The 26,927-nt window shown below is 41.1% G+C and overlaps 1 non-coding gene across 1 annotated transcript; it reads left to right on the forward strand.

The window, feature by feature from the left end:
• Positions 1-4,095: 4,095 nt before the first annotated feature.
• On the forward strand, positions 4,096-4,252 carry LOC140552372 (U1 spliceosomal RNA). The gene has a single exon (XR_011979316.1). It is a non-coding gene; the product is annotated as a U1 spliceosomal RNA (small nuclear RNA).
• The last annotated feature ends 22,675 nt before the right edge of the window (positions 4,253-26,927 follow it).

The following is a 26,927-nucleotide window of genomic DNA, read 5'->3' on the forward strand; positions in this document are numbered from 1 at the left end:
CTTTAATGAAGGACTTCCTAGATGAACTAGGTGATGGGTGAAGGGGACTGGAAATACTGACTCAGATCATAAGGCATTGCTAATTTGTGTTTATGCTAATCATAAGCTTTGCACACCATGTTGTCGCAAAACAGCTCTATGGGTAACATCAGGAAACTCCCTTTAGAGCTGGAGGGTGAAACCTTGGAAGGAACCAAGACCTCCACTGGTTTGGACTACTATAATCAATAAATTATTGATAATGGTGCCACCACATAAGACTGTTCTACTGATCAGATGAGCTGATCTAATCATAATAATATCATATAATTAATATAATCATACGAGTACAAAGATTTCCATGCAAAAATGTGACTTGGACTTAATCCAATTAAGTTCTTTCCAGTTATAGATTAAGACTAATGCTAAGGCTGCCTTCGTGTGTTATCAGAATTATGGTAAATACGAGTTCCTAACTTGGAAGTTGCACATGAACACTCCATCAAGTTGTAATTTCTAGTGGAAAATTCTAAAATAGTAAATAATTTTGATACCTGAGTTGCAGAGTTGTGACTGAAAACAGAATCAGTATTTGATGAAACACAATTCTTTATGTTTGTATTTAACAGTGCAGCTGCTATTGCTAGTTGTTTGTGAACATTATGTGAACCTGTAATCTGTGTGCATTAAACCTGCTATAGAACAATGCGACTTATCATTCTATCCATAGCTAATTGACTACTCTGCTTATGCCGTCCAAGTTAATAATGGTACATTAGCAGCCATTTTTCATGTTGCTCTGACAACAAAGCACATGAACGTGATGTGCTCGTAATTCTGACTTCACAATTGGGAAGTAGGATCTTCCGACTATGAGTGAACACGGTATGAGGTGTTTATATGCGTACTCTGCAATTATTATTTCTATAGTGATCCAAACAAATTACCAAAGACCCAATGGTCCATGGACATTGATGTGTAGCCAGGAACATCCCGCTAACTGAGGCTCAAATTACACAGGTTTAAAGCCTCTCATCTGAGTGCAAAAGTCGTAAGAGAGTCATTGAGATAGAAATTGCTATAAAAGTAGAAATTGTATTGAGTGTGACGTCATTCAGACTCAGTTCCATCAGTTGCATCTATTCATTATAATGATACATTTAAATAAAGCCAGGAGAAGCATTTTCAGGTGCCTGGTAATATATGGCTTTGTAATTTCATTCAAAAATGGCAGTTAAGCGGTACAGTTAACTTGCATCATGCTGGGGTTTGGAAAACAAAGAAAATGTTCTAAGAGAACTGCTCGTTTAAAAATTTAGCAGACCTTGGAGTGGTGGTGGTGCACTGGTCGACTGACCTAATGACCTTCATGGAAGAATCATCAGAAGAACACCTTTCCTGTGTCCTCACTGGAAAATTCAGTATCTGTGTCCAGTTTTCAGTGGAATACCTCAAACCAGCCTAAAGCATTTTTGGAAAAAGGTGTTGTGGGCTCATGATGAAGTTAAAATAGGACTTTTTGGTGCAAAGGAATGTTGGCAGTAAATAAATCATCCTGGTGCCAAGAGGAATTGGTATATGTGATTAAAAGACCACTTCAGGATTTGTAGTGTAGTTAGACCCTCATGTATATGCAGGAGATACTGACACAACCCAGACATGCAGAAATCAAACGATTTGAACAGAGAATGTTTCAAAGCAACCAGTGAAATTTTATTACCTGAATCTAAACTTGACCTGCTGCACATAAACCTAACTCTAACCTAATCATTAACCTACTTTCCCATAACTTTAACCTTAAACTTTAACCTAAACCTATCCTACTACACCAAAACCCAATTTTAAAGTTAATCTAATCTAAACTTAACCTAACCATTGTCTTAACCTTTACCATAACCTAAACTTAACCTAACCATTACTTTAACTTTACCCTAAACTTAACCTAAAAGTTACCTTAACCTTAACCATTACCTTAACCTAACTGTTAACTTAACCTTACCCTTACCCTAAATGTAACAGTTACATTAACCTACAATTACATTAAGTCTAACCTTTACCATAACCTTAACCCAATCGTTTCCTTAATGTTACACTCTACCAGCTGTTCCCTTTCCCTTACCCTAAACTTAACCTAACCTAACCTGGCGCAGTGGTGGCTCAGCGGTTAGAGCTTCAGGATATTTATGATAGGGTTGTGGGTTTGATCTCTGAGCTGTGCACGCTGCCACTTTTGGCTGCCCACTGCTCTGGGTACATGTGCGCACAGTTAGTGTGTGTGTTTCAGTAGTGTTCATTGCACAGAATCCTATCTGTATCCAACACAAATGGTGAATATGGTTGTCTTTTCTTAAACTTTACCATAACCTAAACATACCCTAACCATAGTAGCCATGTGAAGTTCTTACCATTTCTCTAGTTCTGAGTTTCCATTCATTAATTCATTTTTTGGAAGCTCTATAAGGGAGAAAAGCAGAATGCTGTGACGCTGTTTTCTCGACTCTTCTGCGAGTGTATGGTAGACGAGGACGTGTGTATTTGGCAAACAGCATCAGCAGTGGACTTGAGCTCCTTGTGAATCATCAAATCTTAGGAATTTTTTGGGGTGCATTTTAACCGTTAATGTGCAAATTTGATCCCATTGTTCATATATTTATATAAATATATATTATTTCAAACAAATGCTTTTTTTTAAACACAGACTAATGTGATTATAACAACAATGAAATTGGAGTTGTAATTGTTGGAATATTCTTTGCACTAGGTAACGAGGAAAACTGGGTAATTTTCTGCATGGTTTGTGCATGCTGTATCTGTAGAACCTCATGGTAACAGCACTGCTTAATTCACGTGGCTCAACTTGTCATTTACGATACGCTGACACTAATTTGCATAATTACTTCCTAATTTATGCCATTCATTCATTTAATGTGCATAGGACACTGTTGCAGGAAAACAGTGCAGTGCGGTAAGCATGCCTAACACTAATACTGTGGTCTAGCTTTAGCTTTGTCTTCATAAAAACAGAGCTGGTGAGGTGATGGAACTGATGCCCCTAACACTGCCAGACAAACCCCACGTGCTCCTCTAAACCACAAACACAAAGAAGAGTATAGATAGCTCTTCACCTCTAAATATAACATATATACCGCTGACATTTTCCCATCTGTATCACACTCCCGAAACACACACAAGCGCACACACACACAAGCACACACAAACACACACCTCTGGTATATCAAGGAGAAGTTGCCAGCAGACCTGCACTGCCAGACATTTGAGGCGAGCTCTAACCTTGTAAACAATTTGTGTGAGCTTGGGGAATAATGGATTTCAATTTTGCTTCGTCTATAACTGTCAACTCTCCCTTGACGGGCAATTAAAAAAGATAAAACAAAAAGATCAAAAGTCAGCAAGGCACCACCGCATTAATTCAGCCAGCTAATAAGTACCCGGCACAATCAATATCACACTGTTCGGTCCTGTCTAACTCGCTGCATACAGGGGAAGTGATCATTTCCCCTAATTACACATGCAAAATTACACATCAAAACATCATCTCCTTTTACATCACAATTATGCATTTTCCGAAATTTCAGAGGATGGAAGAGGCCTCATGAATATCCCCTCGGAGCGTTACTTCGATTACGGAATAATTGCAGTCTCCTATGGTGTAATTCTCCTAAACACCAGACACGTGAATAGCATGTTCAAACCCACGGCTGCTTTAAAACATCAGGACTTCCACTTGATATTTGCGATTTCTTCTCTTTTGCACATTTGAATGCTTTGGGGCGGTGGTGGCTCAGCGGTTAGAGCACCTGGCTATTGATGACAGAGATGTGGGTTTGATACCTAGGCTCGGCAAGCTGCCACTGTTGGGCCTCCATATTTACCTGGCAACAACACCCCCCCCAAGTCAGGATAAATGCATTAGATAGGCCTATTCCTTATTGTCATGCTGGCTTCATAGACCTTTCTGCCAACACTCCAGCACCCCAGATAAAACTGTGAAATCTGAATCTACAATAAGCCCAACAAATACGAGGCAGGACAAAAAGAACAGCTCCGATGTTGGCTATTGATGACAGGGATGTGGGTTCAATACCTGGGCTAGGCAAGCTGCTGTTGTTGGACATACCATGATCAAGAAGGTGGTTCACCCAGGGTGAGGCTCAGCCATTGCACTCCGGTTGTGCCCCTGTGAATTCCCCAAATGTGGGAATCTCGACTCATAATTTTTGGTAGTGGGGGACTGTGTTCGCGCTCTCCCATGATTGTTTAGAGTCAGTGGTCCCTCAGAGGTTAGAACACCTGGTCTATTGATGACTGGGTTGTGGGTTTGAAACCTAGGCTCTGCAAGCTGCCACTGTTGAGCCTTCAAGCAAGGTCGTTCACCCTCTCTGCTCCCCGGGCACCACAGCAATGGCTGCCCACCGCTCCAGGCATGTGTGCTCACTTTCAATGTGTGTGTCTGATTATTAGTGTGTGTGTATGTTCACTGTACAGATGAGTTAAAGGCAGAGCCTTTCAAAACTAATGGTGAATATGGTTGTCTTGTGTCATCCTAAATAAAGAAATGTAAAAATTCGAACCTCGGTAAACTTTGCATGGCACAAGCTGATGTTGTATTCTGCCTGCTTTTATTTTTTCCAAGAATTGGCCAGCGCTCGTCATGAATGAGAAGTGCCACACTCATTCTGAGGGAGCTCTCCTCTGCTGCCGTGTTGTCATACGGAGCACGGCGGCGTGAGAGCTGACTGTTTAATGCATGCGCCCCTGCCTGATCCACACATGTCCCCAAAGTGCAGCAGGTTCACTCCGAATTCACGATCGTCCACCCAATCAACCATGCCTGCAGGTCACTATCACATCCATCAGCCTGCTGATGGACTGCTCGTGGCCACCCAGCTCCACTCCTAGCTCCACATCCCAGCGAACCATGGACGTATAAAACAGAGGCAGACCACAGTGGTTCTTCAGGTCTGATTTTTGTTTTTTACTCAAAATCCACATTTCCACAGCACCAGATTCTGAATCTGAACTCCACCTGAAAAACTGCCTTCCAACAACATCCCCCCCAAGCCAGGATAAATGCATTAGATAAGCTTATTCCTTATTTTCATGCTGGCTTCATAGACCTTCCTGCCAACACTCCAGCACCCCAGATGAAACTTTCGCAGGTAGAAAGAAATGAAAGTAGGTAGAAGTAACTAAGTCAGAGAACATTCGAGCACTGAGAAACCTGAGTGTGAAATCTGAATCTGAGGCAAGCCCAACAAATACAAAGGCGGACAAAAAGAACAGCTCATATATATATATATAAAAATATATCAGCAGTTAAAATAATGTACATAGATCAGCCATAACATTAGAACCCCACACAGGTGAAGTGAGTAACACTGATTATCTTCATCTACAGCAGCATCTGTTAGTGGGTTGATATATTAGGCAGCAGGTGAACAGTCCGTTCTTGAAGGTGATTTTGGTGTTAGAATTAGTAAAAATGGGCAAGCCTAAGAATCTGAGACACTTTGACAAGAGCCATGCTGGGATAACCGGTGAACCAGCGACAGGCTCATGGGCACCTAAGGCTTGTTGATGCAATGCATGGAAGCCCCACCTCACAACTTACAGGACTTACAGGATCTGATGCTAACGTTAGTCTTGGTGGCAGATAGATACCACAGGACACCTTCAGAGGTCTTGTGGAGTCTATGCCTCGAATGTTCAGACCTATATGGCACAAGGGGGACCTACTCTATATCTCTATACCTACTCTCTATACATACTCTATAACTCTATATCTGCCCGCTGAGGTCCCCACTACCTGCGTCAAACCAGCTGCCACCTACTGGTCCAACCAGCAGGCCCCCCACCCACCACCACCCATAGCAGACCAGCGGCTCACCCGCCTACCACTGCTACCTGTTTAATGACCATGTTAAAACCTAAATGGACTCGTAACTATCTGCCGCTATTAATATCACCACTATTAACTATCTGTTGTATCTGGTTTGGTAATTTTTATCAATAATGTTTAAATAGTTCTGACCAGAGGAGGATGGGTCGGGTCCCCCTTGTGAGTCTTGGTTCCTCCCAAGGTTTCTTCCTCCAGCTCTGAGGGAGTTTTTCCTTGCCACTGTCGCAGTTGGCTGCTCACTGGGGGGTCTTTGATCTTTGATGTCTTACGTTATTTCTTATTTATTTATTTATTTATTTTTTTTTTTTCTTCTTCTCATTTTTCTCCTAATTTGGTATTGCCAATTAACCCACCCGGTCGTAGCTCCCCCTAGCATTAGCAATGCTCCTGACACTAGGAGGTGTCCTCCAAGACATGCAAAGCCAGCCACTGCCTCTTTTCAAACTGCCTCCAATGCAGCATCATCAGGCATGCCTGATGAAGGGAAAGTCCAGTCCTCAGCTCCGCCACACCAGCTGTGCCGGCCAGCATCTCTTCAAGACTGATGTTGGAAAAGAGTGCCATCTACCCACCCCATACACCCACCTTTCAGACTCCAGCCCCTGATGGCAAAGTGGTAAAGTTTGGGATTTAACACTGTGACCTGTATTTAACACTTGGGGGCTGTAGTGGTAGCGCATTAGACCTCTGAGCCACTCTAAACCCCCCCAAGTGTCATTTAATTCAAACTCAAATGTGCATGCATCTACATTTATGTGTGCAGGACTGATAAACTTAATGATACAGCAAAGTCCTTTTGACATTTCATTTTCATTGTCTTGATGGTGTGACTCATATTAAATATGGAATAACAATCCCCCCATTTGCAATTGCACCGCCTCATCATCACACTCAATGCTTGACACTTAATGCAACATCAACACTCAAAATGAAATCGTACTTTCAACCGCGTTTGCAGGGTTGCATTTTCGCAATCAATGAGGCACCCCTGTCAGTCAAACCTTGTGGGTGGGATGTGCTGATAGACGACTCTGGGTTTTCGGGAGTCAACTCTGGCTCCACTTAATTTTAACCAAGACAGCACCGGAACTGGCTATAGCTGACTAATATTTTGACACATCTCACTGTCAGAGAGCCTATTTTACATAGTGAAACTGCTGAAGGAAGCAGCAGTTCAAACAGGTTATGAGGGCATGGGGGAAAGTCTGGGAAAGTCATTACTAAAGTCATAAATCATTGAAAATATGTCATTGTCAACCAGCTGGAGCAACTGGATACACTGCAAAACACTGCACCTGCATTTAACATAGAAACAGGACATTCAAATATTACCATGTACCATGGCTTGCAAACTGGGGTAGAGTGATGGGCAGCCACCTCAGTGCCCAGGGTGCTCGGGTTAGGGGCTGTGCTCAAAGGCAGCTCAACTGTTCCCTCACACTTCCTGTACTGGGCAGTGAACCAGCAACCTTTTGGTTCCAAGCCAAGCTACGCTTTAGGCCACGGCTGCTGCTGTAGCCTTCTGAGCTGATGAAAAAGAAGTGATCAGTTTCATCTTCTTCTCCTCAATGTTCTGTAAATATTTAGGGTTGCATTCCTTGTACCACTTCACATCAGATTTTTAGGTCAACCTTGACTGTTCAGATTTTGAAGGACTAGGTCTTTCATGGCAGATGCTATTTTAGTTCAAATTAATGGGAGCATTCGAGGACTGGCAGAAGTCAAGAGTCGAAGCCAACTCCAGCACTAGCTCTTTAACACATTGCCACACAAAAAAGCCTCTCTTGATGTCCCACCTCGTTTGAGTTCCTCATTGGCTGTTCAAATACAATCACACATACAGTTTTACTTTGGCATAGCTGAGCGCAACGATGAGGAAAAGCAATTGCGAATGCAGGGATTGTTCATACGACAATGAAATTGAAATATCAAATAGACCTTGCTTTTACATATTGAATTTGGTTGCCACTGTGTACAGAAGTGAATGTACAAATACATGTATTGCATTACAGTTCTACTTACCTCTTAAATCACGCACATTCAGGTGGAAAATGCAACTGCAAATATACTGTTTAAATAGCAATTTCAAATTTGCACTTGGATTTAGAAAGAAATCGGGAAAGTATGGCCATATGTATCAGGAAACTTTGCAAAGTGACCATTGGAGAGGAAGTGGTGGCAAGCCAACTAATCCTCTTTGCTCCAGGGGTGCTGTAGCTTGACTGACCCTGTGCTCTGACCCCAGTTTCTGGGGTAAGCTGGGGTATGCAACGAACAGATTTTTGTATACATTTAAGGAAAGTAATGAAGCTTTCTTGTTTATGATTATGATTATTTCTGAAAAACAACATTTGAGTGTAGGAGTCTCCAATTTGAGCCATGCCGCTTGCCATGCCATCAGTGGCTGGAGTCAGAGAAAGCACAATTGGTTGGGGGGATGGGAAGATGACACTCTTTTTTCTCATCACTTATAAGGGATTTTGGCCAGCACAGGCTGTTAGCTGGTGTGGTGTTTCTGGGGACCCAACGCTTTCCTCCAAATGTGACGACTGCCTGACAATGCCGTATCTGTAGCAGTTCAAAAAGAGGCAGTGTCTGGCTTTGCATGTATTGAAGGAGACATGTTTCAAGACCTTACCCTTCTAGTGTCTGAAGAATTGCTAGTTCTAGAGGAAGCTACGAACAGGTGGGTTAATTGGCAGCAGCAAAAAAACATTTGAGCAAATCTATATGACTACCTATTAGGACTGTTACAATACATGAGTATGAAGAATTCATGGTTTGCATTGTAAAATTTCACAAGCGCCAATTCCACCTGGAAACTGTGTGTGCAAGCTCTCTGCCACCAGAGTTAATCCCCTTAACCTGCATTGACTGGTTATTCCCCAGTAACACACCAGTGAAACAAATGCTGACAGTAATGGTGATCAGATGCAGAGCAGCCGACTGGTCGTCCCATAGCATTAAGATTGAGTAGTAGAGAGAGTGTTTCATGTGAAGCTCGCTCTCCCATTTAACAACAACAAGTCTTTAAATTGTGATGTAAGGGAAACCCAGCCAAGTAGCTGACAACACAGATCAGAACAAGATAAAATAGGCCTAAATATTACTGAACTGCATTAATGTGTTCATACTGTAGATTAGAGCTGAATACAGAACAAATATTTAAAAATATTTTATAATAATTTATTGTTGCGTAAAAGATCACTATATTGAGTAATAGTGGGTACAGGTGGGCCTCAACATGAAAAAGACTGGAACACAGGCCTTAAGCTGTAAGCCATTAATCAGTAAGCAACATGCCATGCCTGTCTTAGCTCAAGCTGATCGATGTCTACTGCATTTGGGGGCTTTTGCTGCTGTTGTACCGAACTCATGCCGAACCATGATGTCCCAACCGTGAGTTTTGTGTACCGTTACAGCCCTACTGCCTGTGCATTTCTAACAATATGTCAGAACCCAGCCTGATATGAATAGTTGGGTTCAATCTGACAAATATTTCAATGTCATTGGCCTTAAAATTTCACGGCCTGCAGTTAAAAACATACAGTTCAAAGCAGTGTTCCAACCAATTAGCCGGGAACACTCTCTACCCCCTTGTTACTGAAGAATGAGAGTAATCGAGAGCCTTCTTGATGTAAGCATTCTACTGCTGCTTTTCTGATACGCTGGTTCTAAAGAACGATTTAAAGAGGATGTGTGGTAAACACATGCTTGTCAGACAGGCACAGATCTCGACAGAATTAACTGCAAAGGCTTCTGCCAGGAGCTTCTGCCATGTCAAATGCCAAGAGATGTTATCCCGGTTAAAGGGAGAGGAACGTGCTCTGGCTGTCTACACGCTCAGCATAATAGGGCCTCATGTTGCTCAGGACTTTTAGGGTGAAGTGGGTTCCTTTATAACAAGGTTCAAGCTGGAGAAACAACACAGGAAAGAGTCGTGCATGCTGCCGTGCAGGGTCTAGGCCGGCAATCTGGCTGTCTATATTTGACGATTCCCAGAAAAAGAAAAAGAAAATAAGTTAAGTCTGAGACTTATTTATGTCAAGTTGGTGGGGGGGTGGGGGGGCTTGTAAGGTGTATTACTACTTTTTCCTTATGTTACACTTTTTTTGTAATATGAATTTGTTTAATCTATTAATCAAGACAAATGTGACATGAAACTACTTTTTGTTTTATTCCATTTTAACTTTAAGCAACTCACACACATGCACACACACATATATATATGTTATGTTGGCAGCAGAGTGAACAAACAAGCTGTTCTGACGTCTCTTTTTGTGCTTTTCTCACATTAAACAATATAGATGTAGTCAGAAGTAGTAATCAGGAAGGCATTCTTGTGCTGGTAAGGAATGTTTAAGCTCATCTGCCCTGGATCCAGCTTTTAATTCCCTAGATACACAAAGGGAATGCAGACAAGGATGGTGAACGATGCTTGTAAGAAGGACAAACATGACAGTTTTCAAAAATACATTAAAAATGAATAGAAATATAAATAAATGCTTTTTATTTATTTTTCTATTTAATTATGTATGTATGTATTTCTTCCTGCGTCTATAATAGTGAGGTTGGCGACACTCATGTAATTCTAATAAGCTATTGTTCGAAGGGTGGGTTGCAACAAGTCGAAAAATTTGAGTTGAGTCCTCAACGCTGTAATTTATTTCTAATTTTCCACCTAATTTGGCAGGCCTGGGAAGTTCTGGTGTTTTTAACAGGGTCTGTCAAGCGCAACCAAACACTTTTTACTTTAAAATAATTTGATTTTTTTTAATTGATTAGCTTGTGTGCTACATCAAGAACTTGTCCACATGAAGAACTTTGGCAATTTAGGATGGAATTTACTAACTCGCCACATACCACCCCGAGACGTTTTTGTGAATATGGTTTCCATGTTCCAAAAATAATATTTAATTGTTTTAAACATGTCTGTCAATTGTTTGCTCTTGATAAAACTTAGATGGCACCCGTTTTGTAAAATTACTGTTTTATTGCTTGCTGCAGAAACTTTGAAAAACTCTGGTCTAACCAATGGCTTTGTGTCAGTTGCTAATCATAAACAGCTCAATTCTAGCACAGAATTATAGCATTATAGCATTTGCCAGTGTTAAATCAACACTATTAGTGTTAGATTAACACTTATAGTATTGGTTAACACTGGTTAAATCAATTTGGTGTACTGATGTACTCGGTTTACTCAATTTACTGTAAGGCCATAGCAAGTTAGGGCTATCCACTGATTGTACAGTATATCACAAACACAGTCTGTATCACGATCGGCATTGGCTGTGCTGCCTACCCAACTAAGGTCAAGCTAGCACTGTGTCGGTCATTTCTGTTACACCGTACTTCTGTTGAGCATGATTGACCAGCCGATCCTGTATGTATTATATGGCAGCTACATGACATGCTGCCCTGCTGCCTTCATGTGCCATGTTCCTAACAGTAAACTATCCCTTAAGGCCTTCTGCTCATTGTGAACCCAGTTCCTGTGTTGTGACCTTCTGAGCAGCCATAAAAGCCACGCCACCCCATATACTGCCCAGCCCCAACACTATTAACTTCCACCTGATCTCAACAGTGAGCCTACTCCAACTGTTCAGTGTCCACCATGAGGGCCAGTTCACAGACTTCATCACATTCAGCATACACGTCAACTAAATCTGGACTGTGGAAGCCTGGTGTTAACCCCTTTCTTACTGCTGGATCCTTAAGCCTAATTTTTAGAATGCAATGGCAACATACTGGTGGGCCCATGTCTTCAAACCTGCTGCTTTGTATACTGCTGCCAATCGTTTCAACTGTGGTATGCTGAGTGTCAGCCCCTACCCTAGCTTGGAGGCACATCTCAAGACGTAAACTTTGGGGGCGAGGTCCCCACTAATTATTAGCCAATGGAAACAAGACATATTGAGTGAGAGAGGCAGGCTGTGAGGGACCTAGACAACAATCATTACCACTCCCAGGAAGATTAACGGGTCGCTGGCTGAGATGTACCTCACCCAACAGCAAGGAAACAAAAAACAATGCAGCTCCATGTTCAGGTCCATACCACACCTCTGCAAACCAATGCACCACCTTCCAGAAATAATCCTATGCATGTGCTACCATGAAATAGAGCTCGTTCACTCATTCGTGAAGTATCACCAGGCACTTAGTGAACTCAGTCAGAAGCAAGGAAGGCCTCCCCGCAAGCAACTGTTTCCAAGGAAGGAGAAAAGTTATGAGACTCATCAAAGCAAAGCTATGAAGGTGGCTAATGGGAAAATCTGAGATACTCATCCTTACTGTAATGAGCATCTCAAAGAAGTCCCTTAATTGTCGTGAGCCAAGCCAGTAAAAAAAAACAACAAAAAAAAAAACATCAACTCGAAGAATGAAATGAAATGTGCAGCACCTGCATATGTTGCTGTTACGATCCCCACTGGTGCACAAACAAATGGACATCCATCACCACCCCCTCAGCCACAGCCATTTGAGTGTTAAACACACCCTTCATCATCACTGGCAGGCCTATTACTATGCTGACTAAAGCAGTGTATCTCGCTATAGCAGCTCCAGAAGCAGAGCAGGAGCTTTTTTTTTTTTTGGAAGACAAACCGGAAAAGGGCTGAAAGGGCCCAGGTTGACAAGATGGAATGGACAGCATATGTGTGTGGAGCTGGCAAAGTTCACCAACAGCTGGACCAGAGGAACTGCCAGAGTCCACATCCATCTGTCGCACATCCCAGCCCTTACACAGCTCAAATTTAAATTCATAGATTCACTCTCTGGACAAAAGTTTTGAGACACCTGCTCATTCATTGTATCTTCCCAAAGGCAATGGTATTTTGGTATGCTTTTATTGGAGTAGCTTCCTCTACTGTCCAAGGAAGGCTTTCTACTTGATTCTGGAGGAGGATTGCTGTGAGGATTTGTTTGCATTCAGCGACAAGAGCGTTAGTGAGGTTAAGATGTTGGATGATCATCACCTAAACTCATCCCAAAAGTATTGGATGGAGCACCACCAACCATCATTCCAGAGAACACAGTTCCTCCACTGCTCCACAGCTCAACAATGCTGGGTGGCTTTATACCCCTCTAGCCCACGACAGGCATTAGGCACGGTACAATAGGCTCATGTTAATCTGTTTCAGAATGTCCTAATCTATTGACAGTACTTCTCTACAGGGACTAGACAAGCTGTCTATAGACAACTTTAAAGTAGCTAAATGCATTCATTAGAAGGAGTGTCCAAATACATTTGGATATTAAGTGTATGTATATTAGAATGAGGGACTGTAAGAGGCCATGGCATAACCTTCAGCTTGAACCTATTGAGCCTTGTTTGCTTAGGATTATTACCTGCTATCCAATTTCTTTTTAGCTTTAGCTGTTCTAACCATTGGAGAGAACAGTTGTTCTTTCAAGAAATTCTGCACCTTTTATTCTTCTGACATCCCTTCGCTTTACTTAGCTATACATTAAATTAAATCTATTAGATAAATGAAAAAGATCCCCCATCACTTCCCAGTGAAACTGCTGCGCCTTAAACCCCCACAGGCCCCACACAGACCCCAGGGCAGTATATCTCTGCTGAGAACTCTAAAAAATTATGAAATAAACATTTGTAATATACAGTGTATTTACTTCAACATTCATCACAAATGTTTTTCCACTGCACATGCTGCTCAATCAGACGGGCTAATGTTAAACCCTGATGAGTCTTTCATGGTTCTAGGCTTGGATGTACTAATCGTTTGGAATTGGAATAGGAATAGAATAACAACAATAATAATAATAAAAAAGAGAAAACAATATTATTATGGCATGGCATGGGATTACTCTAAAGTATTGTTTTTTGGTATTTTCATTTTAAAGAGTGTTGAACAGACATGAGGCCTGACAACCGTTATGATTTATGTATGTGTCTAAAGTACGTAAAAACACACCGTTCACTCCCCAAGTCCACACAGTCCATATATATATATATATATATATATATATATATATATATATATATATATATATATATATATATATATGTTTCAAATGCTAGATTCAATTCAAATGATGTCACACCTAACCATCTCCTCCTATTCATCCTACCACAGTTTGGCCCCACCCATTCATATTGATTACTGATTAAGACAGGCTGAGTTTGTTGACGAACCATTTATTAGGCAGCCGTATCCCACTTCTGACACCAACCAGGAAACATCTTGCTTGGAAAACGAAAAGCTTGTTTATTGGGAAGCTGAGCAGAACGCCTCACTTGAGAAAATACACTCAAAAAATACCAAAAAAATAACACCCCGATAGAAACGTCAGATTTCAGCGTGCAGTTCTGATTACAGGTGTGGTTTGATTAGATTCTGGGTCTTGCCACAAGAAGACATATAATTGTCTGGGTTTTGCAAGCTGCCACTGTTGGGCCCTTGAGCAAGGCCCTTCACCCTCTCTGCTTCCCAGACGCTGGAGTTGGCTGCCCACTGCTCTGGGTGTGTGTGTACTCACTGCCCCTAGTTCACTAGTGTGTGTGAGTTCACTACCACAGATGGGTAAAATGCAGAGGACACATTCTTTTGGGAATGTACATCTTGGTGAGAGCTTTGCTGAATGCTAGACACGCCACTACAATAAGCTTAGACCCATTTGGCCCGGTTGCCAGACTTTTAGAAGGGGAGCATCATTGAACTAAAAGAATCAGTCGAATTGCCCGCCATCTAGGCCGTTCTGACCAAGCTCACCATGACCTGCGTATTCGGTGGTGTCGTGAACAAGAAACGTAGTCTGCTATGGACTGGAACCTCATCGTCTTAAGCAATGAATGCCGGCCCTGTTTGGGATTCAATAACGGTCAGGGCCCACCTCATGGTGAGCACCTCAATCCTGCCTTCGCTGTGGAGCGACACACTGCCCCAACCTCTGGTATGATGACCTGAGGAGTGTTATTGCATACAGCAGTCGGTCACCCCCAGTGATACAAGACACACTGACAGATCAACAATATGTGTCTCTCATGGCTTGGCCTTCAACTGGCATTTTTCAGCAGGATAATGCTCGCCCACACACAGCAAGGGTTTCCCAGGAATGTGTCCTCCACATGGCCTGTCCTGTCGCCAGATTCATTGCCAATAGAGCATTTGTGGGACTAGCTGGGCCCTGTTGCAACATCTGTGGGCAAATGTGCTGCAGGATGTCATATGGAACCTGTATGCCTCCATGCCCAACTGTACCTCATCTTGCATCCAGGCTAGAGGCGGGACCAACAGGGTACTAGAGGCTTCTTTTAATTGCTTTGCCTAGTAATCTTATCCATTCACTCTATTATTGTAATCACTTTCATATATCATCATTACTGTCACACACAGCTAAATTGCTACATTTCCTTCGGGATCAATAAAGTATCTGTCTATCAATCAATCTGTCGACACATAAAAAGTTTCATTCGATTATAATAACTCATTTTTGGCGTGCTATTTTTGTGGCAATGACTGTACATGCATCAGGCCTACCTTTGGTTCACTAGGCAACAACTCACTGAGCTTACAAAAGGTTTCCCTTGCATAGCAACTGCCAAATCCATGGGTTTAACATGTCAAAACATCCCCTAATCTACGTATACACATATATAGAAGCATAGGGCATGTCCAATACAAGAATTTAGCATGAAAAACGCTACTCAGCTGGTAGCCGCTATCCAGAATTCTCCACACCTGTGGTCTGAATAAACATGCCCACCTAGTGGCAGACACCACAATATAAATCCCAGCATCATCTTGTTCTAATGTCCCCACCATTATTCCCATTTATAAAAGATTGGCAATTCCTTTTTTATATATATAACAACAAGAATAATGATTTCATGATGAGTCCAAAGGATCCAGTAGAGAGTGAGTCTTATCCCTGTAGAAAAACTGCAGAGAGGTTAGACAAAGCAGATAAATTTGATTAAAAAAGAAGCAGTCAATCTACCACAGCACTGCACAGGCCACTTTAACACTGCTTGTACCCAATTAATAACTAAACTCAACAGAGTTTTGCAGGCAGCGCTCACTGACCACCCAAAGTTTAATAATCCCATTGCTATGAACCCACCAGAGCTGTCTCCGGCCCCAGACTGTTAAGCAACAATCTAGTGAGCTCCTCTAATTTAGAGAGGTAGCTATCGATAATGATTAGCTCTCTTTGATTTTCCCCTGGGTGGACTGTCGGTGAATGTCTCCACTGTAAGTCATTGCTCACCCGCTTGTCAATTAGCCAGCGAGAGGGCCGAAGTACTGTCTCAATGAAAAGTGACGGGCAGAAGATTTTAGTAGCTCACTGCAACTCTCCAAATTTCAGCCTCCTCCTGTAAAAGTACTGTACTGGAGAATACACACCATTATGAAGCAATTGAGAATTCCAGTAGGGTTCAGCCAAGGCCAGTGACAAACAAGCTGTACCAGTGAATGATTAAGATGCTGTTTGATGCCCATAAAACTAGTCATAATCCTACTGAGGGCAGCATTTAAAGCTTTAATAAAAACCATTTGTTTATAAACCCCTGTTACACTAGAGAGAAGCCAGCTTAATTAAAATGTCAGAAAGAAAATCCTATGAAGTTTCTGGAATATTAATGGGGAAAGATGAGTGAGAATAATGCAGAATAAATTACAGGGAAAACATTTGTTTTACAAATTTTTAATCCTTTTTAACTGTGTTCGGTTAATTGTGTTCAGTTAATTGAGGTTACTCTCAAAGAGACCCAAACTATGAGAGAAAGAAAACCCTGTAAATTAAAAAAGAGGAACAAAAACTTTGTAAATCAATGATCATTTGTCCCGGCACTTAGACGGAGCACCCACGGTTCAAACTTTAATTTGGACAGCCGACCGAACTGTCTGTCTTCAAAGCAGAATGTATTTCCTCATAATTGATTCGTAATTGATCTGGGAATAAAATACACTTTGCGCTCGTATCTATCATCGTTCCCTGTAACGTTCATTGCCTTGGTGCTGAGTACGTCAGAGCTTCCACTGTAAATATCACTCATGCTGAAATGCAATTACAGGCAACAGGACCCCGTGCAGGTCACATCCATTCTGTGGAAGAACCTGACAACTTCAGAGTGAACGGGGCCTACCAGTGACAGAACCGCTGTCTCAATCTTTGGCCCCGGTGAGGACTTATATACTCAGCACAATCAAATAGGCTCGGTGCGAATGCATCAAAGCTAAATGCAGCCTTTAAAAGCCTTCTGACTTTACATGGACAACATTATATAACTGGGAATGTGCTCACTAGAGAGAAGACAACATTGTTGGTATGGGTTATGTTACAGCTCAATGCTGGGGCCTTTATACCCCTCTAGCCCACGCCTGGCATTAGGCCTGGTGCCAACAGACAACAGACAGTCCTATTCAATTGCCAATCAGATGTATTTGCACATCTGTAACAGCAATGGTGCAACTTAGAGTAGCTGAAGGCATTCATTAGAAGGGGGTGTCCATAAACATTTGGACATATAGCGTATAATAGCGTACAATACTGTCAGCCTAACAAGTCGTAAACAAGATACAGGGTGTGAGAGGAGACGAAGGAAATGAAAATACATAAATAAAATCTGACAATTATGCATAAATAAATAAACTAACAAACAAACAAACAAAAAACTAAATCACACCGTCAATGTCACACTGATGAGTTTCACACTGCATCCTCTCCTTCTGATGACTTCATTAGAAACTTCAGGATGGTCATTAATAATCAATCACTTTGTGCCATATTTTGTCAACATTAAACAGAACCAATAAACAATAAAGTCCCTGAACATATGTTGGGGGTCCTGTACCAAAATGTGTTTGCCTCCATCTGAATTTGTGCTGAATTTTTCTCATTAAATTTACTGATTTAATACTGACTTGTATTCGTATACATTTCTGAGAGTCTGGCGGGAAAATTGTCTCCAGATAATGCCACCGAACTGAAGAATCAGTATTGGGCTCAATGATCAGTAACCAGTGCCAGTGCTTCAGTTAACAACCAGCCTTGATTTGGTCCAGCCTTGTCCAATCTAAATCTAACTTTGAGCCTTTAAATCAGAGTGAACTTGACAGCACACAGGTTGTCTATTGCCATGGAGAGGAGTGATTTCTGAGGACCTAAGACAATAGGTTAAAGAGGCGTAGTCTGGAAAAGGTTACAAAGACATTTCTACTGCCTAAGGGCTTTAGGGTCAAACTGTACAAAAGAAGAAAGTTAGAAATAGTAGTCAAATTTCCAGAAGTGTGTACATCAAAATCTATAGAGTTTATCCTCTAACACTCCTCAGAATCAACTGTCTGGTGGTTCCTGGCTCCCCCCCCCCCCCCCCCCCCCACTGTTATAACTTAGCTCGGCCAGGTTGCACTGCTTCACATGTAGTTACTTAAGTCTTAGGGTGTAGTAAAAGTCACAGAGCATAAGGGGCTAAAATCATCCACCATCTGACAAAGAACCCAAGACATGGACAGCATCTAAAGAACTGCAGGCAATTCTTGCTTTGCAGAAAAGGTCAGTGTTCACAACTCAACCATCAGAAAAACACTGGAAAACAATGGAAAGGTGGAGCTTTTTGGCTGACATGGGCCCTAATATGTCTGGTTTTAGCCAACCCCTGGTAATCCACTGCCACAAAGTGATCACTGCAAATGCTCTTATTTCAACATAATTATCAATGCTATATTCAGTGGGCAGTGTTGCTTGTAGCCATAATTTGAACAAGTCTCTATCTCTGAATGCACAAATCTAAATCTAAACGCAGCTTGGTATGGCTTACAAAAATATGCTCGTAACCCTGTAAACATCATATGTCCCCCTGCGGGCCGAAAGTGTTATATTATTATTATTATATAAATCCTCACCAGTTTGTATAGAAAGCCCTGTAGTTACTGAGTAATATACCTTGGTGTGTAATAAGCCTCCAAAATTGCAACTTTACAGCAGAATAAAAAACCTTAAACCTAAAATTTTAATAGAAGTCAATGGAAAAAAAAAATATGGAGAATTTCTATTGGTCCATTCATCATGAAAATTTGCAACAGTGTAAAAGACCCGATTCCAGTTCCGTCAAAAAGTGTGAAACGGGCAATTGGAAATACAAGGTTTCTGCGTCATTGTGTAGGTTTGTTGCATTTGTCATTAGACGGTTTGTTTCGAGGTCATGCAGTTTTACAAAGCCTGCCATTAAAGCAACACTATGTAACATTTTTACCTTAAAAACCATAAATAAATAATAAAATCATAAATAAAAAAATAAATCATAAATAATCATAAAAAAATGTGATGCTCCACTGACTGTAATAAGGAGAATAGCACCGCTGTCATTGCTACTCGGCACTGGGCTCGGCACACTGCTGGCTGCACTATGTAACTTTGGTGAAGCAGGCAGGACAAGCCTTATGAGAACTGTGAAACACTGCAGTCACATTTTTATAAAATCCAGTAAAATGTCCTTACCGTCTCAGTCCACATGCTTCTTTACCTTTCAGTGACAGATCTGTGTCTCTTAGCATATAAAATTTTACTTGTGCCATGAGGGTGGAGCTCGAAGTGTGATGATTGCAATGATTAACACCCTCCACCTGAAGGGGGAGCCCACGAGCAAAGCATTTTGGCCTATAGCTACTTTAAGTTGACTGTTACTGCACTATGCTTGCAATTATCTTGCAGTTATTTTGCGGAGGTCTGTTGCACCTGCCGAGTAACCAGCACCCTTGCAGACCTCTCAGACCATCAGATAGAGTGGCCAGAGCGCGGCTGTAAAAGGCTGCAGGGCTGCGGTTCCATTCCCTGTCCAGCTGAGTGAGTCGCTGGCCTCTCCGGAGTGACACAGGTGCGCCCGATGCACTGAGCGTAGGACAGGCAGCCAGGCTTTAATGAATTGGCTGTGCGTCACCAGCCTGTGGCAGTGCTCCAAGATCTGTCCGGGAGAGCTGCTCTCAGCACTCATCAATGCGACTTGGGCACACATGCAAAAAAAAAAAAAAAAAAAAAAAAAAAAAAAAAAAACTAACAAAAAAAAACCACAGCAAAGCTCGAGGGACTCGCGGCGTGCCAGAGCTCCCCGGCCGCACGGCCACCGTCATTCCGGCAGTGCGATGGGATGGACACAGTGGCACTGCAAGGGCGCCGTCTCCCTCTGTCTGCCTGACTCATTCAGCTGACTGCGAAGATGAGCAGATGAAGAGATGACCTGAGGGCATGGCCGGTGTTTAAGATTCATCAGCACTGCCCAATACGATCTGTGCTTAAGGGACAAATCAGTGGCAGAAAATAGAACAGGGCCGCTACTCCAAAGAGAATACAGAGCACTAGGCCAAGAAATGCCTTTAAAAGGTATCGTTTATGGACATTACCCACCATGTAGAACCATTTCCATGGCTTAGGAGTACACAGCAGGTAGAAAATTGTGCTTTAACTCTTTAACCTCCCATAACTCACTTAATAACTACTTAACTTACATTACTTCCAAATGAATAACTGTATAATGCATAGTAGTTACTGTAGGTTCTGTATAGTGCATAAATGTTACTGTAGTTACTGTAATTCCTTTTTAATAGCAGTTACTGTTGTCACTGTATACTTACTGTATAATTTCTGGCTATGACTGTAGTTACGGTATGCATACTGTATAATTCATAGCAGTTTCTGTAATCACTGTATATGATATACTTACTGTAGTCAGTATATAATTCATAGCAGTTAATGCAGTTATTGTAAATGTTATGTGTATTTCAGAGCAGTTACTGTAGTTGTTGTATAATATCTGGATAATTCAAAGTTGTTACTGTAGATAAAGTATTATTACTGGACAATTCATTGCAGTTACTGTAGTTGCTGTATATTCCATAGCAGTTACTGTAAAATGCATGTTTATTACTGTAAAAGAAATGTGTGTCATAGCAGTTACTGTATCATTCATATTAGTTACTGCATAATTGCTATATGGTTCACATTTATTGTAGTTACTGTATCAGTCATAGTAGTATATAATAATTCATAGAAATGGCTGATGTTAATGTATAATTATTGATTCAGGTTTACTGTAATTTCCATATCTTTCATAGTAGTTACTGTAGATGCTGTTTAATTTCTGGATATTTCAAAGTTGTGACTGTAGATATTGTATAATTACTGGCTGATTCACTGTAGTTACTGTATATTTCATAGTAGTTACTGTAAAATGCATTTGTCACTGTAGTTACTGTATTCATAACATGTACTGTAGTTACTTTATCAGTCATAGTAGCTGCTGTATATTTTGTGTCTAACTCATAGAAATTACTGTCTTTAATGTATAATTACTTCATGATTCATATTTACTGTAGTTACTGTAAAATTCATAGTAATTACTGAATAATCTGCTTCAGGAGTAATAAATGAATCAATCATCTGGAGTTTTACTCATTTAGGAAAAACAAATGATTATGAAAAAAAGGTATCTACTTTCTATGAAAGTGAAAATAAAAAGATGTTATTCCACTTCTGAGAATTTCTATTGGATAAGTCGTCATTAAATTCTGGTACAATAAAAATAACTCACATAATGTCAAAATGTGAAAACAGGCAAAAATTGAGATACAAGGTCTTTGCATTATGTACATGTAAACCTAAATCTGAGTGTGCAAGTAAAGCCGTTCACAACACAGTGAGTTACCGTGGTGAGGGAATTTGTCATCATCTGGAAACGATCATGTATTATGTATATGAATGGTATTTATTAGACGTTGCTGAGTTCTTCTTTTATTATTCTGCCTTTGCTCGGCGTGATTGCATTTTCTTTTCCATGCACTCTCGAATCAAATATCACCAACAGCCTGGGCTGTGTGGTATCATTCATCCTGAGGCAATATCACATAAGCCTATTTATGTTGTTTTACGTTAACAGATGTTTCAAGATGAATGAGCAGGAACTCGAGAGACACTATAAACTCAATCCCAATATGTTTTGGCCCTCATAAGCAATCATAGTCCTTCATGTCTCCATATTGCATTGATTAGTAGAACAATCTGGCCTGATTACTGATTGCATGTTGACTGATATCATTGTTGCGGATGCTAGGAGGCACACTTCCCCGCCACCTGCAGCTATGATCCAAGGTAATTGCGGAGGAACGCTTCTGAACATTATATCAAATGTCAAGGCTTTTTGATAGCGAGAGCTCTGCCCCACTATTTTGAGGCCAGTCAACAAGGCGAGCGGCTTGTCTCCTGCCTTGTGTTTATACTGTATACCCATTACGGCTGGGTACTATGAGCATTGCAGAGCTGAATTCCTTAAAGATAAAGGCATTTCATTAGCGACGCTCAGTGCAGCCACAATGAAATATGGCTCAGGGCCATGCATCTCTGTGAGTATACAGCAATCAGCAATTCGTGCTTAGTCATGCCCATGACCCAGGCAGCGCTTTGGCTCCGCACTTAAATGAGTTCTCTAGAAAGCGACAGCGCCGCTGATTTTGACTGGTTTGTGGTGAAGAACGAGATTTTCCTCAAGTAAAATGAAAAGCGTATCTCAGTCCAATGGAAATAGACACTGTTCATGATGTTTCTTATGCTATAGGTTAATTGCTCCTTTGGGTGTTTATCATGACCATTCAGCCAGATCGGAAAAGATGCTGATAGACTGGGCCCTGTACTGCCAATGTACTGAGTATTTCTGCCTCAAATTTAAGGCTTTCAGGAATTAAAAATATTAAAAAAAAAGGTCAAACCTGGACAGGACCTGTGCAGGACAAGGCCAAAAACATAAGAAGGAGAAAACAAGCCAGTGGCCTTCATTTAATAAAAAAAAATTGAAAATTCAATAAACTTATATATTATATTTAAAAAAGGAATACATCAGGCATAATTTTACATCAGGCATACGTGTCTATTTCAGTAACTGTCAATAATTTGTCTTGTCCATATATTTCTAACAGCTTACAAACATCATCCGTCACTGAAAACCCAGCCCTCTGGTGTGATTGAAGGTCGTACTACTGAATCGCCTTGTAAAGCCCATGATATACAACATGTCCAAATGTTTGTGGACATCCCTTCTAACATATGCATTCAGCTACTTTAAGTTGCACCCATTGCTGACATAAATATGCCACTTCCAATAAAATAGGACATGAACATATTGGCACCATGCTGCCTAATGTCAGATGTGGGCTAGAGGGGTATAAAGCCCCCCAGCAGTGAGCTGTGGAGCAGTGGAAGAACTGTGTTCTCTGGAATGATGATGGTGCTCTGTCCAATACTTTCGAAATGAGTTTGGGAGTTGGGGATGATGAGGGTGGGGTGATGATCATCCAACATCCTGACCTCAATAACGCTGTTGTCGCTGAATGCAATCAAATCCCTACAGCAATGCTCCTCAAAAAACTCAGAAAACCTTCTTCCCTGGACAGTAGAGACGCTAACTCCAACAAAAGCAGGAGAAACTCTTTTTAATACGCCTTGATTTCAGAAACAATTGCGAACGACCAGGTGTCCCAATACTTTAGTCATATTTGTACGGTGTATGTGTATATAGTAAAGTTTTGTTGTCCTTTAGTGTGACACTCCTGAACTGTACATTTAAACTAAAAAGGGTGTGTTCAACCACATTGCTATAGAAAATTATGCAAATGTGTCCTGCTAAACACTAATAACAGATTAGCTGTCAATAGCATGGCCAGTAATTCATACAAAAAGCTGAAAGACACTCTTTTATACTTATGATATATACCGTTTAATATTTCCCCTGGCATTTTTCATATCTAACCACAGGATACATTTACAATGCAGTTAAGTAAAAACTATATATATTTTAAATTGATCGTTTTAAAAGAATTGACAACTAATGACCCCTCATTTTTTCTGACAAGTCAAATATCCCACTAAATAAATGTTTTATTATTTAATTGTGTCACAAAGAATCATTCATTAGCTACAGATTTACAGCTTATACTGTTCTATCCTGGATGATTACAGGTATTTTAGAACAGCTAATAGCAATTTTCAGCAGAAACATGGCTTATTGCATTGGTATGCACTCAATTATGCCGAAGAAATGACGGTGCTCCTGTCATGGCTCTTTCGACATACTTCTCTTGCCGTCCTCATGCCGATCATCAGCACTGCAATCCTCTGCCTGTCATTTGCACTGTCTCGAGGAGAGAAAATGAAAAGTCCCAAGACTTCAAAAGAGTTGGAAATGCGCTGCTGGTCTAATGGAGGTAATGGTGGCGGGAGATAATGAAGGTGGCATCTTTGGAACGTCACCCAGCAGAAGCAGCAGCGGCGGCAGCAGCAGCGGCAGCAGCAGGAGGCAGATGTAAAGGGTCTTCAAGCTGGAGCAGGGATGACTAATGAAGCCTGTCTGGGCGAGCCGTAACCTCCTGACTAAAAGCATGGACGATGACTAATGTATGAAGACATGGGATCTTCTCACAATCTGTACTTACAGGAAAGCTAAATTACAGCTAAGAAATAGTTGTGTAAAGAAAGAGAGAGAGAGGGAGAGAGAGAGAGGGAGAGAGAGAGAGAACTCGAATGGCTTGAGCAAGAGGGTCCAGCTGGTCACTCTGAGCAGACGGCTCACTACTAAGGCTTAAAAGCAATGGTGTCTCTTCTGTGATGTACAAAAGGAGAAGATATGACGCTGATGTTCAGAAATCTGGCGTTCTAAAGAATTCTTCAGTCCAGCATTGGTTATGTTTATCCAGATGTATAGGCCTGAATGATTCATAATTTTTATAATTATTTTTTTAAAGGGTGTAGTTTTCAAAGCATTAGTTGACATTTTAAGGTACAAAAAAATCATTGAGTATTTTGAGTATGTTGCTGAATAAACAGCAAGTATGTGGCTTTAATTGGGGCACAAAATACCCAGATGTAATTTAACAAGCCTATTTACAACCTTGTTATTTTTGCCTTAGAACGAAACCCACTGGTATTCCTTTTAGGGCTTGTGCTTTTATTGGCTGGTTTATGGCACTAGCAATGGCCCACAGAACCCACATGTAATAGCAGCACAGTCTTAACACTGTAACACAAAGACTGTAATTATTTCTGAGTCTTACCGGATAATGCTGCTGCCCTTTCGCTGTGTCCTTTCGGCACAATGTGCTGTTAGCAAGCTTTTAATCTTTCCCCCACTTCATTTCCTGGGTTTGGTATTTTGTTGAGACTCATAAAAAAAAACTAAATCTGATTTGAGTTCATCTCCAGTTTGGTTCAGCTGAGGTAGGCCAGTTTGTTTTTGAGAGATGTTAAAAGCTTGCATTGGCTAGCGTTAGCTTTTAGCCAAGAGCGGAAAACTGTTTGCTTCCATGGCTTTTGCTTCCTTGCGTGCCGAGTTTGAGCTCCCCTTCCGTGTACGTGGGCTCAGGAAAAGCCGCAGTCAAGAGGACTGCTTCCCGTAGCATCCCCTTTTCCTATAATTAGCAGAGTCTGGAGGTGATGAGCTGTTCTCCAGTATCAACAACATACTCTCACACCATATTCTCCCGAATTTCACCAGCTTTGACTGCAGATTTCTCTAACCTTGGTTTATGTCAGTTTTATGGTGTTAATGTAACGTGTCAAGACTGTTGTGAAACAGTTTGGGGGGTTTTGGAATTGGCCCGTTTTACAGCTCTGCTTTGGTTCTGATGGATTTTCTTAAAGAGCCAACCGTGTTTGAGGTCCACAGTTTGTCACTTCCATGTATTGAATTGTTATTCAACCAAAAGACTCAGGAGACAAGAGGGTGGTAAATCGAAAATGTAATCTTGACAGATAATGAGATGGGAACAATGTTAGCCAGTTGATTGTCTTTGGCGTAAGCTCTGTCATCAGCCCTGGTCTTGCACCATCGGGACTCAGATCCGCAGATCCTGACGAACTTAGAGGCAGGGAGAGGAGCCTACTCTCGGGCAGCCGCCGAGACCAAACTGGTCGAGGTGGGGAAGAAAGAGGGAGATTAGAGTCTCCTGGTAGAAACAAATACACTGTGACATTCTAGGGCAGCTTTATATTCATATAGTAAATGATTAAGGGTGCTTTAGGTTAGTTTTAAGTGGGTAAATGTGACCTAGAGCTAGTGAACTATGTTCAGCATTCAAGCCTCAAATATATAAATAAGAATAAGAATATATATATATATATATAAATAATATTCTCATTTAAATCTCAATCATAATGTTGGTCTGAAAAATCAGATGGCGGATTGGTTGGCTTACTTATTTTAATACACCTTCACCCAAGCAATTTCAGCCACAAGGTCAGCCCTATGGCTTCACTTTATATTTTATTACAATTTCATTAAAGCCATAAACAGCAATTCCCAAGCAAATCAGGAGCCCCGGCACTTAATATTCTACAGAACTAGAAGAAGAGGTTGGGGTATGTTTCTCTCCCAAACAGAAAACCCTGAATCCTGAATGTAGAACCACCAGGGACTGGGTTGTTTATGCCTGATAACTCAAGTGTTTTGGTTCCAAATTAATTTTCATAGTGAAAATACATCAGATTTCATGTGGACAATATCAGTTTTACAAATTCCTGGTTGAAATCAATTTACCTGCATAATTACTTTGCAGTTCACCTCAATTATTTGAGGTATCTGCTTTGTGACCTCAGTTATAATAAAAGTGTTACACAAATGAATTAAGGATAAAGAAGCTGGGCTTGGATATTCAGAGAAATGCATATTTTATGGCAATGTCTAAAGGCACAGGTTGATATACATCTGATCAGGAGTCTTTCTAATTCCCTACAAACCTCTCCACATTTACATCTGAGCATTGGCACTGGTGGTCTTATAAAACCCTTATCCTGTCCATAACCTTGCTGTTATTTGTCACAAGAAGTCCATCACAGCCCCTTCACAACACTGTATTCCAACATGGCAGATACCCAACCATGTCTTGTCTACTGTGATGTCCTTTTCATTGATCTGTCTAAAAGAACCCTAGCCAAGTAGGGGTCTTACCAAATGATCAGTTCTCATCACTTTGATTCTCCATCAAATTCACTGGTAACTCTGATATCTTACCCTGCTTTCAATACA

This window comes from Salminus brasiliensis, chromosome 3 (assembly GCF_030463535.1).
Source record: "Salminus brasiliensis chromosome 3, fSalBra1.hap2, whole genome shotgun sequence".
In the NCBI taxonomy this organism is placed as follows: domain Eukaryota; kingdom Metazoa; phylum Chordata; class Actinopteri; order Characiformes; family Bryconidae; genus Salminus; species Salminus brasiliensis.